Genomic DNA, 16950 nt, shown 5'->3' with positions numbered 1-16950 from the left:
TCTCTTCCATAGAAAGTTCTAAATCCTTTGTATGTATAAACTCACAGAAAAAACACATAGTAATTCTTTTTATACACACTATTATTCTCCTATTTTATGACTATAAAAACTGAAGTACAGGAAGTTCAGGGAACCTACTCAAGTTTTCATGAGGAAGAAATGGAGATGGGATTAAAACACATCTGTCTGGCACCTGGACCTAACCATTTTGCTTACTGAAATAATTAAAAGGAAAAAGATAGACACTGACTTCAAAACTCCACATATTACTTGAAGAGACAGTGTGATAAGTATCAAGTCTGCTACAATATAGAAGACTAAGAAAATTAGTTTTTCTTCAGCTGAGTGGTCTTTTTAACAGACACTTTCCATAGCCAGAATATATCACTCAACTAGCCAAATTTATCTTAACAAAGAGATGAGTTTCCTTATCACCATCTACTCATACATGTAGAATACTTTTTGTATGTATGTCACTATTGTAAAAATTTCTAAACAAACAAAAAAAATTCCTTTCAAATGGAACTTAATTATCTTTTGTAGGAATATTATAATTACTATCAATGGCTAAGAAAGTTCATAAGGTTAAGATTATAGGGAAAATAAATATGTAAGTTATAAAAGCATTAATCTTTATGTATAAAGATTATTGTACATACATTAGATATAAAGATTATATATATATAGCAGTGGCTCAAATCAAGACCAAAGTCTCAAAAATAAATATGTTAAAAATTAATCAGGAATCACAGGTCATAGAAAATAATCTCTGAATTGAGATAGTCAAGATAATGTGAATGAATATCATATAACAAACCATCGAATTAGAAAGCTAGTTGGTGAGTGAAGTGAGAGGGTGAGTATAGGTCTATCTAGAATGAGATTAAACAAATAATCCAAAGTCCACAGTTTCTAAGATAAGAATGCTAATAATCAGAAATTGTAACTAATATAAAATTACTGCTTAGAAGAGATGCTGTAGAAAATGGCATGCAAGGTAACGTGAAGAAAACAAGGCATCAAACGGCAAACAATAAAAGTAGAAAGCTGAAGAGTAAGTAGAGTTGGAGCGTGGCTGGGTTTGTGGCAAATAAAAGATTAAACAAATAATCCAAGAACAATTTTTTTAGTAAATCTGCTAAAATTAATATGGAATTATAGGTCATAGAAAGTAAGCTCTTAGATGAGATATGATCATAAGCATATACACTGTAATGTAGAAGGGGAAAAAAAAAGCATTACATAGCAAAAAATTATAGTAGAATGATAGAAAGCCAGACAGAGAATGGAGTAGGTAGTGATTTGGTAGGTTGGTGGGAATATAAAACTAATCAAAAAATCTTAAATCACAAAAAAACTTAGAAAACATTTAAGGTAAGTAATGGGACAGAGGTACAAGAGACTGATGCAAGTAGACTTTTATTACAAAGTATTTCCCATACTGGCTTCCCACAAATTACCCATAGCATTGCTGATTTATTCTAGGGATAAACTGACAAAGGAGATCCCTTGGCCAAGTTATATTTGAAAAAGAGAATTTTCAACATTTTGCTGGCAAGGCTCCCTTACCACCCTTTCCCACATGCTTAGTAATATTTATTTTAAGTTTTTCTACTACTTACAATTTGTTTTTGGAGATCAGACACACAAATTTAGGTTCAAGAAAATATTTGATGGACTAAATCATTGAAAGTTGTTCAGGCTCCCATTCTTTCCAGCATATACACTGTAATGTAGAAGGAAAAAAAAACTGCCTTCCTTTTGCATTAAATCTTAATAACCAATGTTTCAGAATGTTTCACATTTACTAGGAGAGAAAAATAATGACATGGAGGTGGAGGTGAAAGATATGTCATCCATCATGCACTTTCTTGATCACCGATGGTCCAGAAATCTGTTCTTGCAACAAGTTTTCTTCTGTCAAACATACAAAGAAAAGCCCGTCTTTAAGCAACGGAAGGGAAGGCTTGTTGATTCCTGATTAGATCTACATAATTAGGGAGAACCACTGGGGTTTCTCTCTTTGCCTTTCCCTATTCTCCTAAAGAAAATTCAGCTTCCTAGGAGAAACCTAGTTATTCTCCGGTGGCTGGCTGAGTGCCTCTGAGGACCAGACGGAGACAAGTGTAAACAATCCACATTCTTTATACAGACCCTTATTTAATGTAGGAGATCACTTTGATCTTTACAAAACAAATTCTTGAGAGTGATGTAAGAAGCGTGGCAGCATGAGAGGTCCTACTGGTCTCTCCACTTGAAGTTACAATAAGTTAAACAGGTATAATTCAACAAAGGATTCCCTGATTAGCACACAAACACGTTTGAGATATACACACATTTAGAAATCTAAAGGTGAGCAAATGAAGAAAACAAGGGAGGGGGACTGAGGAAGAGCAGAGACCAGTGCCACAGATACAGTCCAGAGCTCACTGCAGGTATTGGGAAGAGGAGAGGAATTAGATTTCAGCTGCACCCTCTGAAGCCCTGAGGAACAGAGAAGTAGATAAGCATTTCTCAAGGAGGGTCAAAACATACTGTGGCTGAAACCAGTGGGCAATGCACAAACAGAACACAAGTATATGGCAGCCATGGTCTAGCAGCCACAAGTAGAAAACAAAGCCACAGAGCCTGACCACCTCCCCTCACCTTCCCAGAGCTTGCCTCCCCACAGGTCCCAGAAGAAGCTGTGACTGTAATGTATAAACTAAGGTGCTGAGTTATAGAAGTTCTTTATTAATTTTGGTTATTAATCCCTTATCAGACGTATTGGTGAATATATTCTCCCATTGTGTGGGTTGTCTTTTTATTTTGTTCAAGTGTCTTTTGCTGTGCAAAAGCTTTTTAGATTGATATAGTCAGTCCCATTTGTTCATCCTGTCCATTATTTCACTTACCCATGGAGATAGATATCGGTGAGTTTACTGCCTATGTTTTCTTCCAAGATGTTTATGGTTTTACAACTTGCATTTAAGTCTTTTAACCATTTTGAGTTTATTTTTGTGAATGGTGTAAGTTGGTAGTCTAGTTTCATTTTTTTTTTTTTTTTGCATGTACCTGTTCAATTTTCCCAACACCATTTGTTAAAGAGACTGTCTTTACTCCACTGTATGCTCTTACTTCTTTGTCAAATATCAATTGACCATAAAGGCATGGGTTTATTTCTGGGTTTTCTGTTCTGTTCCATTGATCTGTATGCCTGTTCTAATGACAGTACCAAGTTGTATTGAGTACAATAGCCTTGTAGTATAACTTGATATCATGAACTGTAATACCTCCCACTTTATTCTTCCTTTTCAAGATTGCTGAGGCTATTTGTGTTATTTTTTGGTTCCACATAAATTTTTCAAGTATTTGTTCTATATCTTAAAGTATGCATTGGTATTTTAATAGGAATTGCATTGAGTTTATAGATTGCTTTGAGTAATATAAAAATTTTAATGATGTTTATTCTTCCTATCCATGGACATGGTATATACTTCCACTTGTTTGTATTGTCCTTTATTTCTTTTTTTCAATATCTTATAATTTTCTGAGCACAAGTCTTTTACCTCCTTGGTTAAATTTACTCCTAGGTATTTTATTTTTTTGTTGTTGTTGCAATAGTGAAGAGGATTGTTTCCTTAATTTCTTTTTCAGACAGTTTATTGTTGATGTATTAAAATGCCACTGATTTCTGAATATTAATTTTATATCCTGCCACCTTGCCAAATTCATTTATCAGGTCTAGTAGTTTTTTGAGACTTTAGGATTTTCTATGTACAGTATCATGTCATCAGTAAATAATGATAGTTTTACTTCTTTTTTTCCAATGTAGATGCCTTTTATTTCTTCTACTCTGATTGCTGTGGCTAGGAATTCCAGAACTATGTTGAATATGAGTGGTGAATGGGGGCACTCCTGCCTTGTTCCTGATCTTAAGGGGTTTGCTTTTAATTTTTGCCCATTGAGTATGATGTTGGCCATGGGTTTGTCAAAGATAGCTTTTATCATGTTCAGGCATGTTCCCTGTATTTCCACTTTGCTGAGAGTTTTGATCATAAATGGGTGCTAAATTTTATCAAATACTTTTTCTGCATCTATTGATATTATCATGTGATTTTTATCCTTCCTTTTGTTTATGTGATGAACCACAATTAGTTTATTTGAAAACATTGTACCAGCTTTGCCTCCCTAAAATAAATCTACTTGATCATGATGTATGACTTTTTTTAATGTATTGCTTTATCTGGTTTGCTAATATTTTGTTGAGAATTTTAGTATCTAAGTTCATCAGGAATATTGGTTTATATATTTTTTTCTTTGTAGTGTCTTTACTTGGTTTTGAAATGAGGATAATACTTCCTTCATAAAAGCAGCTTGGAAGTCTTCCCTACTCTTGAATTTTTTGAAATAGCTTGAGAAGGATAGGTATTTTTTCTTTTTTGAATATTTGGTAAAATTTGCCCATAAGGCTATCTAGTCCAGGACTTTTGTTTCTGGAAGTTTTTGATAACTGTTTCAATTTCATTTATTGTAATTGGTCTGTTTAGGTTTTCTGATTCTTTCAGATTGAGTTTTGGAAGATTGGTATGTTTCTAGGAATTTATCCATTTCACATAGGTTGTCCAATATTTTGGCATATAGATTTTCATAGTACTTTCTTACAATCCTTTGTATTTCTTTGGTATCAGTTGATACTTCTCCATTTTCATTTCTAATTTTATTTGAGTTCTCTCTCTTTTTTTCTTGATGAGTCTGGTTAACGGTTCATCAATATTGTTTATCTTTTCAAAGAACCAACTCTTGGTTTTATAGATCTTTTGTATTGCTTTTTTAGCCTCTATGTCATTTATTTCTTCTCTGATCTTTATTATTTCCTTCTTTCTACTTCCTCTGGGCTTTATTGGTTATTATTTTTCTAGTTTTTTAGATTCAAGGTTAAGTAGTTTATTTGAGCTTTTTCTTGCTTTTTAAGGTATGCCTGTAATGCTATGAATATCCCTCTCAGGACTACTTTTGCTGTGCCCCATAAATTTTGAGTTGTTGTATGTTCATTTTCATTTGTTTCAAGGGAACTTTTTATTTCCTCTTAAATCTTGTTGTTAACACATTTATTATTTAATAATATGTTATTTAACCTCCAGGTGTTTGAATATTTTTCAGTTTTCCTGTTGTAGTTGATTTTTAGTTTCATGCCATTGTGATTAGGGAAGATGCTTGATATGACTTCAATTTTCTTACATTTATTTAGACTTGTTTTGTATTCTAACATGTCTATCCTAGAGAATGTACCATGAGCAGTTGAAAAGAATGTATATTCTGCTGCTTTGGGGTGAAAGGTTCTGAAGATATTAATTAAATTCAGTTGACCTAGTGTGTCATTTAAGGCTGCTGTTTCTTTGTTAATTTTCTGTCTGGAAGATCTATCCATTGATGTTAGTGGGGTATTGAAATCCCCTACTATTATATGTAATATTGCTGTTGATCTCACCCTTTATGTCCATCAAAATCTGCTTTATATATTTATGTTCTCCTATATTAGGCAAATAAATATTTACAGTGATTATATTCTCCTGTTTAAATGCTTTCTTTATCATTATGTAGAGACTTTCTTTATCCATTACTATAGTCTTTATTTTAAAGTCTATTTTTTCAGATATAAATATTGCTACCCCAGCATTTTTTTCATTTTCATTTGCATGAAATAATTTTTTCATTCCTTTATTTTTAGTCTATGTGTATCTTTTGTTCTGAGGTGGGTCTCTTATAGACAGCATATGTATGCATCTTATTTTCTTATCCATGTAGCTACCCTATGTCCTTTGATTGGAGCATTTAATCCATTTACATTTAAAGTTATTATTGATATGCACTTATTTATTGCCATTTTATTATTTAAATCTGCAATCCTCTTTTTCTCAATTTATTTTTTTCCTTTGCTCTTTTTACATCAGGCTTCTTAACATTTCTTGCAGTACTGGTTTGGTTTTAATGAATTCCTTGAATGGCTTTATTGTTTGTTTATTTGTTTGTTTTGTCTAGGTAGCATTTTAGTTCTCCTTCAATTTTAAATGATAGCCTTACTGGATAAAGCAGTTGTGGTTTTTTTGCTTTGCATCACTTTGAATATTTCTCACAAATCCCTTCTGGCCTCAAGTGTTTCTCTTGAGAAGTCAAATGTCATCCTTATCGGGGCTTCTCTGTAGGTAATTAACTGCTTTTCTCTTGCAGCTTTTAGTATTCTTTCTTTGTCTTTTAACTTTGACATTTTAATTATGATGTGTCTTGGTGTAGGCCTCCTTGTGTTCTTCTTTAATGGGAATCCTATGCTTCTTGAACCTGTGTGACTTTTTCTTTCATCAATTTAGGACAATTTTCACCTATAATTTTTTCAAACAGATTCTCTATCCCTTGTTTATTCTCTTCTATGCTTTCATTTATTTTGTCCTCTAAATCACTGATTTGATCCTCTGCTTCATCCAGCCTGCTGACTACTTCTTCTAGTGCTGTCTTCATTTCTAATACTGTATTTGTCATTTCTGACTGGTTCCTTTTTGATGTTTATTAGTTCTTTATTTAAGTGCTTATTATGTCCATCCATTGTTGCTCTAAGATCCTTGAGCATCCTAAAAATCATTATTTTAAACTTTGCATCTGGTAGTTTGGTTACTTCTTTTTCATTTATTTCTTTTTCTGGGGATTTCTCTTGTTATTTCATTTGGGTAGCATTTCTCTGTCTGCCCATTTTATCTGTGTACTATGTAGCACTATCTGAATTCAAAATTTTTGTCATGTCTATATAAGGAAGATGGGCTCTGTGGTACTGACCTCCAGGCCACTTAATTTCTTTGTTCTAGTAATACTTCTTGAGAATACCATTTTCCCTCTTGTAGTATGTGAGTACTGAATGCAGTTGATCCTTTTTTTAAATTCATTTTTAGAGAGGACAGAGAGAGGGAGAGAGAGAGACAGAGAGGAAGAGAGGGGAGAGAGAGGCAGAGAGAGAGAGAGAATGGGGGAGGAGCTGGAAGCATCAACTCTCATATGTGCCTTGACCAGGCAAGCCCAGGGTTTTGAACCGGTGACCTCAGCATTTTCAGGTCGATGCTTTATCCACTGAAACACCACAGGTCAGGACCAGTTGATCCTTTTGTGAGTATGGTTACCCCTTCATTGAAGTTCTTAACATTTTTTGAACAAAGGATCCTACATTTTTATTTTTCATTAGACCCCACAAATTATTTAAGGGTGCCATCAGGCAGAGAAGAGGGGGAACTTTTGAAGCAAAAGATCCCTGAATATACAAAGGCATTCCAGAAGTCAAGGCTCAGTTTGTACTGGACATAGGGCCAGGTATAGCATTACCAGCTGCAGGCTGGGCTCCAGCTAGCACAGGTAAGTTTGTTGTAGCAGTTTTATGTTGTGGTTTTTGTTCTGTTTTAAATAGAGTAGAGAATAGATGAAGAAATCTGAAGCAGAAGAGTCACCTGTGTGCTTTTTAATCAGTTTTCTTCGTTTCTACTTCTTTAGTTCAATTGTGAGATATATGCATATTTATAAGCTGACAACTTCATCTCATGAGCCTTCGAGAATCAATATTATATCTTTAAGATACTTACAAAACAAGCATCTTTCAATGAATTATTTTATTATATCTTAAGACATCTTGTTTGTATACCATTTGATTGACAGCAACATAAAACAGATGTCTTTTTCAAGGGTTAACCCAATATTTATTCTGACCTAAAAATGTTTAGCTATATATGGTAACTTTCACAAGGTCTAAAGCTTGAGGTAAAATTTGTAAAGGTACTATTTAATCTAAACCTATTTTTTTAAAAGATTTATTAAGGTATAACTAAAAAATAAAATTATAAGATATTTAAAGTGTAATTAGTGATTTGATATATGTATAGATTCTGAAGGGATTCTGCTCATGTATATAACACATCTATCACCTCATGTATTTATCCTTGTGTATGTGTGTGTGTGATAACATGTAGTTCCTGCTCTCGGTGAATTTCAACTATACAATATGGTATTATCAACTCTAGTCACCAAGTTATACATTAGATATTCAGAACTTATTCATCTTATAGATAAAATTTCATAACCTTTTCCTTCCTATTTCCTCTATCCCTGAACTCTAGCAATCACTTTTCTACTCTTTTTTTGTTTGCCTCTTTTTTTTTATAATCTATATGTAAGTGATAGTATGTACTATTTGTCTTTCTCTCTCCAGCTTATTTAGCTTAGCAAATGCCGTTGTAGTTCATTTATGTTGTAACCAACAACACACACACACACACACACACACATAATTTATAAAAGCTGATTTGCTGATTTTTATGTGTATATTTTACCTTTTCTTGAATTTGTTCATCCTTTGATTGACACCAAGGTTATTTCCATATCTCGGTTATTGTGAATAATGCTGCAGTAAACATAGGCATAAAGATATCTTTTCGATATCTTATTTAAATTTCCTTTGGATATAGCATAACCAGAACTTAAATTGCTGGATCATATGATAGTGTTGTTTTAAATTTTTTTTTAAGAAACTGCACACTCTTTGCCATAGTAGCAATACTAACTTACATAACTGTCAATACTATACATGTGTTCCCCATTCCCTACATCTTCATCAAATTTGTCATCTCCTTTTTTTTAAATAATAAGCATTCTACCAGGTGTTAGATGATATCTCATGTGGCATTGATTTGTTTTTCCTTGGTGGTTAGTGATGCTGAGTCCTTTTTCATGTACCTGTTGTCCATTTGTATGTCTTCTTTGGCAAATGTCTCTTTAGAGTTCTGCCCATATTTTTATCTAAGTGGTATTTTTAATACTGAGATGTGTGATGTCTCTACATATTTTGGATAGTAACTCCTTAACAGATAAATGAGTTCTAAATATTTCTCCCATTCTGTATGTAGGCTTTTAATTTTGTTTATGGCTTTTTTTTGTTGTACAGAAACTATTACTCGTGTGTTATTTTCACTTCTGTTTTCTGTGTTTTCGATGTCATATCCAAAACAATCATTGCAAAAAATATATCAAGGATTTTTTTCTCTGATAGTTTGCTCTTAGTGGATAAATATGCAACTTATTTTTGTGTGTTGATTTTGAATCCTGAAACTTTAATTAATTTGTTTATTAATTTTAACAGTTTTAAATAGAATCTTTAGTGTTTTCTTTTTATGTTTATTTTATTGATTTGAGAGAGAGAAAGGATGGGAGAGAGAGAGAGAGACAGAGACAGAAATATTGATCTGTTCCTGTATTTATCCTGCCCAGTGATCAAACTGGCAATCTCTGAGCTTCAGGATGAGGCTCTAACTAACAGAACTATCCATCTGGGGCTTATGTCATTTGTAAATAAAAAAACATTTTACTTCTTCCTTTCCAAATTGAATGACTTTTATTTTATTTTGTTTTTTTAATTTCTCTGACTAGGGCTCTACATAATATATTGAATAAAAGTAGCAAGAGCAGGCATCTTTGTGTTATTCCTGATCTTGGCAGAAAAGCTTTCAACTTTTCATCATTTAGTATTTTAGCTGTGAGCTCATCATAGATGTTTTTTTATTTTATCATGGTCTTTCCCTCTCTACTCATCTTGTTGAAAGTTTTTGTAATAAGTAGATGTTGAATTTTTGTCAAATGCTTTTTCCGCATTTGTTGAAATGATCATGTGTTTTTATCTTTCATGTTATTAAAGTAGTGTATCAGGTTTACTGATTTCTGGATTTTGATTTATCTTTGCATCACTAGAATAAAACCTACTTAATCATAGTGTATCAATATTTTAACATATTATTTTATTTCCTTATGATGTCCAGTAAACAGTCTGGTTTTACTGTCAGGATATTATTGGACTCATAAAATTAGTTTAGAAGTGTCCCCTCCTCTCTTATTTTTTGGAAGAATTTGAGAAGGATCAGTATGCTTATTTAAATACTTGGTGGTCTTTACCCATGAAGCCATCTGGTTCTGTACTTTTCCCTGTTGGGAGATATTTGATTACTAAATCAATACCCTTACTAGTAATTCCTTTCTTCATATTTTCTATTTCCTCATCATTTAGTCTTGGAAGGTTGTATATTTCTAGAAATTTATCAGTTTATTCTCACTTTTCAAATTTGTGGATGTATAATTGTTGATAGTCTCTTATAGCTCTTATTATTTGTATGGTATTAGTTGAAATATTTCTGCTTCCATTTCTAATTTTATTTTTTTGAATCCTGTTTATTCTTGGTAAATCTAACAAAAGTTTTGTGCTTTGTTTATCTTTACTCTTTGTCATTTCCTCCCTTACACTAACTTTTGGCTTAGTTTGTTCTTTTCCTAGTTCCTAAAAGTGTAAAATTAGGTTGTTGATATAGTTTTCTTTTTTTGTTATTGTAGGCATTTATCACTACAAACATTTCTCTTAAAACAACATTTGCTGCATCTTATAAATTTTGGTATGTTGTATTTGCATTTTCATTGACTAAAGATATTTTTTATTTCTATTTGATTTCTTCCTTGACCCATTAGTTGTTTAGCAGTGTGTTGTTAGATCTAAATATACTTGAAAATTTTTCTAGTTTTCTCATTGTAATTAACTTCTAGTCTCACATCATTGTGGTCTAAAAAGATACATAGGATGATTTTAATCTATTTAAATGTATTAAATATTGTTTTATAAGTAATTAATGATCTATCTTGGAGAATGTTTCATGTGTGTTTGTACTTTGTTACTGTTGGACAAGGTGTTCTGTACCTATCTGTTAAGTCCTTCTGCACTAAAGTATAGTATAATTACAATATTTCTATGTTGATTTTCTATTTGGACAAACTATCCATTGTTGAAAGTGAAATATTGAATTCCCTTTTGAGTAGTATTTCTGTCTATCTTTCTTCAAGTCTGTCAATATTTGCTTTTTATTTAGGTGTTCTTATGTTGAGTGCATAAATATTTAAAAATGTAGTATTGTCTTGTTGGATTGACCTTTTTATCATTATACTTGACTTTGTTGAGACCATAATTAGTTTAAAAAGTATTTTCTAGTATAAGTGCAGCTATCCTCACTTTCTTTATTTCCATTTTCATAAAATATCTTTTATATCCCTTTCATTTGTCTGTACGTGTCCTTAAAATGGAATTGAATCTTTTCTAAGCAGCATATTTTTGGGTCCTGTTTTTTTATTGTTTTTATGTACTCAAACACCTATGGATTTAGATTGCAGAATCTAGCCATTTACATTTAAAGTAATTATTGATAAGTATGGAGTTATTATTGATATTTTTAACTGTTTTCTTGATGTTTTATAATTTCTTTCTTCCTTTCTTTTACTCATGTCCTTTGTGATTTGATAATTTTTATAGTTATATGCTCAGATTCTCTTTATCTTTATGTATATCTCGTATAGGTTCTTGGTTTGTAGTTATCATGATACTTACAGAAAAATCTTGTGTTTATAAAAGTTTATTTCACATTTTGGTTTTGTTGTCACACACTCTTTTGCCACTGTACCATTAACAAGCTATTACAGTAATAGTCATTTTAATACTGTGTTCTTTTAACCTAAGTAATGGAATTATAAATAATTTATCCTTCATTACATTAAAGTATTTCTAATTTAACTATATATTTAATGATTACCAGTGAAGTTGTATTTTCCCATGTTTTCCTGTTACTTATTATTCTTTCATTTCAGTTTCAAGCATTCTTTTAATACACCCTTTTATGAAATCCTTCAGCTTTTTTTTTTTTTTTTTTGGCTTGGATATTTTTTATCTCATATTTAATTTTGAAAAACAAGTTTACCAGGTAGAATATTATTCATTGGCAATCTTTTCTTTTAATGCTATAACTATAATGTCATTCATCTCTTGGCCTACAAAATTTCTGCTGAAAAATCTGTTGACAGTCTTGTTCTTCCCTTGTTTATGACAAATTGGTTTTTTTCTTGCTGCCTTTGAGATTCTCTCTCTGTCTTTAACTTTTGACAATTAGAGTATGTCTTGATGTAGGTCTCTTTGGATTCCTCTTATTTGGAATCTCTGAACTATCTAGAAATGCATGTCTGTTTTTTTCCCCAGCTTAGGAAAATTTCAGCCATCATGTCTTTAAGTAATCTTTCTTACCTTTTCTCCTTCTGGAAACTCTATAATGCATATGTTGTTACAATTGATAGTATTTTATTTGCCTCTTAAACTACCATAATTTTTTATCATTCTTTTTATTTTCTTTTGCTCATATCTGATTGAATGAATTTCACTGCCTTTTCTTTAAGTTTGCTGATCTTTTTCCACTTGATCTATTTTATTTTGGACCCCACTATTGAATTTTTTCAGTGTTTTTAATATATTCTTCAGCTTTAGAATTTCTGTTTGATATTTTCTAACTCTGTGAAATTTTCATTTAGTTCACAGATTATTTTCCTAACTTTAGTTAGCATCTTTATAACCATTATTTTGAACTATTTATCAGGTAGGCAGTTATCTCCATTTCATTAAAGTATGTTTCTGAAGGTTTGCCTCATTTTGTGGTTTGGAGCACAATGTATGCTATTTGGAGCCAGGGTTTTTGATTGTGTTTCCAACCTTTGTGATTTTCCAATCTACTTTCTTTGTTCCTAGTGGCTCCAAGTAATTGAAGGTGTGCCAAGACCTTTATCTTTTGCCCAAACTCCAAATAGCATGACTGAGTCATTACCTGGATGTAGGTAGGCATTACCTGATGAGAAGCTTGACCCTCAGGCAACCACCAGGAAAGTATGTTGTTCTGCTCTTGCAGGGAGACACTGGAAGATGTTCTGCTTGCTCCTTCTGCACTGCTGTAGCCTCTGAGGGTCCTCTTGCACCACTGATAACTGAATATCAATCTAGATATTCATCCTTTTGGTGGCAGGGGCTAAAGTGGATTGTCAGATGTATGTACAAGCTCCTCGCAGGAGATAATTTTAATTAGGAGTGAGCTCAAGTCCCTCACAGCTAGAAAGGCCATAGGTGGTGCCTGCTGGCTTCCCCTAACTCCAGAGAGATGTGTTTTTTACAAGTGATGTATTTTCATGTTTGCCAAATGTGTAGGACTCATTCTGCTTATTTCTGAAATTCTCTCATAGGGAACTGTTCTCTGCATAGCTGCAGATTTGGTGTTTACTTGAGAGGAGGTTAGGTCAGGAGGCTCTTATGTCACCGCCTTGGACTGGAACCAACCTAACCCTATCTTTCGCCCTTCACATTAAGGAAAAATGAATGACAGTAGGACTTGGAAAAAGTGGAGGAAAATAAGAAGATGGATAGCAACATAATTATAGTAATTAATATTAGTAGCTATTGTTAAATTGCAGGACAAGACTTAAATTCAAATTAGAGATTGAAAAACTTGTCACAGAATGAAAACAACCAGTCCTTGTTAGTGATGAATCTGAAAAGAGATGTTATATTATTATAGTAGTATAAGGAACCCCACAGCATGAATTAAGAAAGCTAATGGCAGTCAGCTAATGAAATAAAACATTGAACACAAGTGACTTTAAATGTTGTTACAAGTCACTGAAATCCCATAATTTAGCTAGATGCACCATATGAGTTATAGGAAAATTCAGTGACTTTCATATTGAAACTAATATCATCATAGTAAAATTATAATTTTAAAGACTGCCTTAAATATTATATATATACATATAATCTGCATGGACAAAATTGAAAAAGTTTTATGCTCTTTTATCTGTAAAAGCTCAGTTTTAATAAAAACTTTATGACAATTATAAGAATTAACAAGTATATTTTTATTTTGAAAGGTTTTGGTCATTATTTTTAAAAAGAGAAAAAAATACATAATACATTTAAAACAGAAGGGACAAAAATAAAATATGAGTATGCAGCCTTAATAAAATGTTCAGGAAGCATTCAGCTGATCTACATTTTACTTTTTGAGAAGAGTACATTGAACAGTGAGGAATTATGCCAGTATCAAAAGTAACAAAATGATAAAAATTGGAAAAGATTAGAGATCACAGGTTAAAATTATTTACAAACAATTCCAAGAAAATCTGACATCAACAGAGGTGATAGTGAGCTATTCAAGGGGGTTTCACCCCTGGTGTACCTCTCACTGTAATTAATGTATTCCATAGAAGACTTACCAAAGTGCGAGTCCCTCACAGCTAGTTACACATAGTACTTTCTAATGGGACATTTCAACTTTATAATGTCATTTCAGGGTAAATGGTGTCATATGTAAGTAAGCTGAGAAATATAGTCAATCAAATATGTAATTATATATATATAATTCTGGGTTATATATAAAACTCTTAGAACTACTTCAAGAAAATTCCAAACCATTATAACAGACTGCTGAATATCAACTATACTTAGCCTCTAGCCATTAAGAAGTGACTTAGAGGAAGTATTTTGGAAATTATGACAAATATTAAAGTATTATAGAAGTGAGAGAGCTATAAAGTGATTCTAATTATAATTATTAGAAAAATAAAACACTAGTGAATAAACTAAAATAATTATACATAAAACCCACTAGAAATAAACAAATGATTTAGTAGAACTACAATAATAAATAACTAAAGGTGAATTCCAAACTGCAGTGTGGATTTATTCCAATAATTTATATTAGTAATTAATAACATTATAAATGAAGAGCCTTATATAATATTATCTAACAGTATTTCTTTCTCACTATTGTGTATTGGCTCTATTTTATTTCTTGGTTATTTATACATATACACTTTCAAAAATATACATGATAAAGAAAATAATCTCATTTAAACTGCATCTTTTCACAAAAGCTGGAGGATTAAGTCTGTTGGGGGAAAAAGAAACTACTGTAAACAGAATGGAAATTCCCTTAAAAAAATGAAAACAGGATTCCCATATAGTCTGGTAATTATATTTCTTGATATATATCCAGAAGAATTAATATCACAATCTCAGTAAAATATTTGCACATCCAAATTCATCGCAGCACTATTCACAATAGTCAAAACTGGAAGCAACTCAAGTGTCATAGACAAAAATCAAAAAATGAAATATGGTACTTATATAAAGTGCAATTTTACTCAGCTTTAAAATTAAAGGAAATTCTAACACATGCTACAACATGAATGAAGCCTGAGGACATCATGTTAAGTGAAATAGCCACTAACAAAAAGACAAATACTGTACGATTCCACTTATGTTAGGTATCCAGACTGGACTAATTCACAGAAACAGAAAGTAGAATCATGGTTGCCAGGGACTGGTGAAGGGGATATTATTGCATAATGGATACAGTTCTAGTTTGGCAAGATAAAAACGTTCTGTAATTTGGTTGCATAACAACGTGAATATGCATACTACTAAATTGTACACTTAGGAAATGTTAAGATGGTAAGTTTTATCATAAATTTACCATAATTTTAAAATAAAGAAAACACTCATAATTCCAGATAATATTTGATTTCTCTCATTAGTGATTTGAAATATTCCTTTCAATGGCATTTGCTATGCTATTGCTGTCTTGTAATGGAGCAAATTTTTTTCTTTATGGGAAATGAAAGAGGTTTTCCAGAGCTCTGGAAAAAAATGGTATCGTTGTGTTTACCTGGGGTCATCTTGTCAGTAACATATCAGAAGAAAGAGCCAATGTGATTGCATCAGCTTTTGCCCAGATTTTACAAAAGGTTAGACTAAGCCACCTTAATTGTAAGCAACTCTCTGAAGCGTTTAATTACATAAATTTCCTGTGTGACATGTAAGCCATTATTATAGTTCCCATTTATCTCAGCTATAAATTCAAACCAAGGTATACAAGGTGCTAAAAGAATAACAAAAAGGGTGTATTTGACAGTACCTTTTTATCAACATTATGATCAGAATAAAATATATTTAGGAGGTACAATGTAAAATTTGAGGGTATAATGGTGTTGCAGGTAAGTAACAAATCCACCAGCAATTGCCTTGCCAATTGCTTCTTTTTATTGCAGCAATCCTGGAGGCACAAGTTAGCATTTTATGTACACAGTCTTCTTCCTTATGTCTAGAATCAAATGTCTTTATTTCAAGTGTAATTATTTCTCATAGAGAATTTTTCAATAACTACTAGGATCATTACTCTGTCTCCTAGTCCTCCCTTCTTATTTCTATTTTTTCCCTTTCTGTATGCATATTCTTTGCCATTAAAAAATAAAAGCACCTCTTTTGTTACCAGTGACTTTCCAATTTCTATAGAGAAATGTCCATAATTTTTTTCATGAAGTAATAACATATTTCAAGATAAAGTGTGATATTTTCTTTCTCCAATTTCGGAGACCATAGTGACATTTCTTGCTGTCTTGACACCCTGCATGTAATACTCAGTGACTTCACTATTTCTTTAAGAATATGTGTTCTGCCTGACTAGTTGGTGGTGCATCACACTGGGACACAGAGGACCTAGGTTCGAAACTCCAAGGTCTTCAACTTGAGCCCAGGCTCATCCGGCTTAAGCGGGCTCACCTGTTTGAGTGCAGGATGCTGAGTTGAACATGGGATCATAGACATGACCCCATGGCCGTTGGCTTGAATGCAACGTTCATTGGCTTAAGTCCAAGGTTGCTGGCTTGAGCATGAGGTCATTTGCTCTGCTGTAGCCCCCCAGTCAAGGCACATATGAGAAATCAATCAATGAAGAACTAAGGTGCCACAATGAAGAATTGATGCTTTTCATCTCTCTCCACTTCTGTCTGTCTCTATCTGTTTCTCTCTGTCTCTCTGTCTTTATCACATAAAAAAGAAAGAAAATATGTTCTAACAAGGATTCTTTTCTTCTTCTTTTCTTTTTTAATGTTATTTTTTTTCAACTTTATTTATTTATTCATTTTAGAGAGGAGAGAGAGAGAGAAAGAGAGAGAGAGAGAAGGGAGGAGCAGAAAGCATCAACTCCCATATGTGTCTTGACCAGGTAAGCCCAGGTTTTGAACCAACAACCTCAGTGTTCCAGG

The 16950-nt window shown here is 32.4% G+C and overlaps 1 protein-coding gene across 1 annotated transcript in view; it reads left to right on the top strand.

Moving 5' to 3' along the window:
* The first annotated feature begins 985 nt into the window (after window positions 1-985).
* LOC136406163 (UDP-glucuronosyltransferase 2B31-like) overlaps window positions 986-16950 on the top strand; it is a 74439-nt gene continuing 58474 nt past the window's right edge. Inside the window, exon 1 of the mRNA XM_066386024.1 lies at window positions 986-1054. The gene's annotated coding sequence lies outside the window, so the exon portion shown is untranslated. The remainder of the gene's footprint in view (window positions 1055-16950) is intronic.

The sequence above is a fragment of the Saccopteryx leptura genome, chromosome 5 (genome assembly GCF_036850995.1).
Source record: "Saccopteryx leptura isolate mSacLep1 chromosome 5, mSacLep1_pri_phased_curated, whole genome shotgun sequence".
Taxonomy (NCBI): Eukaryota; Metazoa; Chordata; class Mammalia; order Chiroptera; family Emballonuridae; genus Saccopteryx; species Saccopteryx leptura.
Note: the sequence above shows the minus strand (reverse complement) of the source record. Positions and strands in the feature narration are given on the sequence as shown.